Here is a 2,551-nt window from a genome sequence, read left to right as displayed (position 1 = left end):
CACTGACATCCCAGGGATACCTCTTCTTGCAAGGATACCACAGTCTTGCTGGTTTCCTAGGAGTCCCAGGATACTAGGACTCTCCAAACCTTAATTAGTAGGATTCTGCCTGGACTTGTTGATCTAGAAATTGTTGTGTTGTGACCTACTTACAGAAGGAAACAGACACGAAGCAACCCAAACAGAGGCTTAGGCTTCCTAGGCAGAACATGTGCTCAACAGTGTAGGGCCAGAAGTAGGGAAGCTGCCCTTCTTCCACAAGACCATCTTGATGAAGCTTAGAATAACTTCTAAGAGCCAAAAAGAGAAAGAAGTGATGGGGTAAGAGATCCCTACGATATATCTACTGAGTTCTGACTCACTACTCTATGAGGGAACTCTTCCTCATCACACATTGCAAAATCCTGAGTCTTCAGCTTTTCTGGATCAGAAGTTAATTAAAGAACTCTTCGTCATAACATAGTACAAGGTCCTGCACAAGACCAGAAGTAGGCTCCCCCCAAGCTTCTATGTGGTAGACTGGAAACCGAGAATATCTGTGCATATGACCCACCAAGAAAGGCAATTCTAAATATGTCCAATGGACTTTTTTTTTATGATTAATTTTCATTTTATTACAACTGTAAAACAGACCATTTTATTTTTGCATCTTTTTAATGGTTTCTTCTTTATATTTTCCTTCTTTCCAACTTGTCAGGATTTGGCTTTACCGCTCAATAATCTTTTTGTGATCTTTGTCCAGTTTTAATCTGGTAATAACTACTCTACTAGAGTGAATTCCCACATGGACAGTTGTGCCATTAGCTTTTTCACGATGTACACGCTCAATGTAGATGACATATTTCTTTCTGTAAACCTGAACTACCTTGCCAATTGCTGACCTTTGTAGTGTCCACTAACCACCTGGACCTCGTCGTCCTTCCAGATGGGCATCAAGCGCACGTTGTATTTCTGCCTCAGCTCCTTGGAGAGCGGGTACGACATGATCTTGCACCGGATGTGCGAGGGCACATTGAAGGGTCTCTTTCGGTTCTTGCTTCGGTCTGAGGTCACGAATGGATTAAACTTCATTTTGGCAAGCAGGACTACCCAGAAAGAGACACGTGCTCCGCCCGGTACCGGAAACCTAGCCTTTCCTATGGACTTCTTACCTTAGTGCTCTATTATCCATTCTATTCTATTTACTTGTCTATGTATATGTTTTATCTTTTAATCACTACCTCCTCCCCAACTGTAAACTTCTTGAGGTCAGGTACCATTTTTTCTATTTTTGTTTTCTTTTTTTTTTTTGTCTCTGCATGCTGAGACCTAGGACAGTACCTTGCACATAATGAACACTTAATAAATATTTAAATGTGTGTTAAATGGGGGACAGGATGGAGAAAGAAATACTAGCTCATACAAGCATGTTGAAAAGTTTTAATATAATGTAGAGTTTAAATATTAGAACATATAATCATATATATGTATATATATATATATCATGATTAATATTTTCAACTGCCCATATGAAGACTAAGTATACATTTTTAAAACTACTTTTAAAAAATAGCATACCCCAGAGTTGTCTTCTTTCCTTTTGTGTTTATAGTGTCCATAAAATTTTTGACAGGTAAAGTAAAGAAATAGAAAGGAGGAAAATAGGTAATAAAAATTATAAAATTTACATAGCAATAATAATCTGCTAAGTGTTTTTTTTTCTCAATTCACTATGGAATGATTAGATAAAATATAATGATTATGCTCTCAGGTCTCAGGACACAGATTTCCTTCTACAGACATTCATAATCAGAAGGAAAAAATCAATAATTTTCTAAATCTCAGTGTCATTTCATTTTACAAAAAATATTTTTAAACAAGGAGACATAAAACGAGTTGAAATTAATATAGACATATGACAATGTGGTAAAATGGAAAGATGATTGATTTTTATTTCAGAGGATACAACTTCAAATCCCATTTCTTCTATTTATTTCCTGTGTGACTTTGAGGAAGCCACCTAACCTCTTTCAGCTTTAATTTCCTGAGCTGTAAAATTAAGGAGGTCCCAAGCTAGATAGTCTCAAAGATCTGTGCACTCTCTCAATTCTACAATCTCATATAATAAATATGTTCACTTCATGTAAGGCAATATAATGTTAAGTTTGCTAATAGTATGAGGGTTTCACATGGGATTTGAAGTCATTGGGAATTCAAATTATAAACAAGTTTCACAAAGTAAATTCCAGTAAAAAATATCGTATTTGGAGGCAATAAAACATTATCTATATAGAGCCTCTGGCTCAAACAGGTTCTAATACATGCTGAGGGGGGAGGAAGGGAAGTTTCCTACCTTTTAATCATTAGGGTGGACTACAAATATATTACAGGTAGATACTTCCCTACATTGAAAAAAATCTAATTCACAGGCTCTTAGTAAAATATAGATTTTGCTAGGATTACTTAAGTACAGAGGTGTTAGTGACATTTGCATAATTCTCAAACCTTTTTCAATCATTTGTCATACATGACCTTAATCATTTTCAGATAGTAGTTAATGAGTATAGGTAGA

At 35.9% G+C, this 2,551-nt stretch overlaps 1 pseudogene; it reads right to left on the bottom strand.

Moving 5' to 3' along the window:
* Window positions 1–637: 637 nt before the first annotated feature.
* On the bottom strand, window positions 638–1,127 carry LOC138175952 (large ribosomal subunit protein uL24-like; annotated as a pseudogene).
* Between the last annotated feature and the right edge of the window lie 1,424 nt (window positions 1,128–2,551).

This window comes from Petaurus breviceps, unplaced genomic scaffold (genome assembly GCF_028583685.1).
Source record: "Petaurus breviceps papuanus isolate PSGF00001 unplaced genomic scaffold, PetGlider_PUasm1.0 80, whole genome shotgun sequence".
Classification (NCBI taxonomy): Eukaryota; Metazoa; Chordata; class Mammalia; order Diprotodontia; family Petauridae; genus Petaurus; species Petaurus breviceps.
This window is presented reverse-complemented; position numbering and strand designations above follow the sequence as displayed.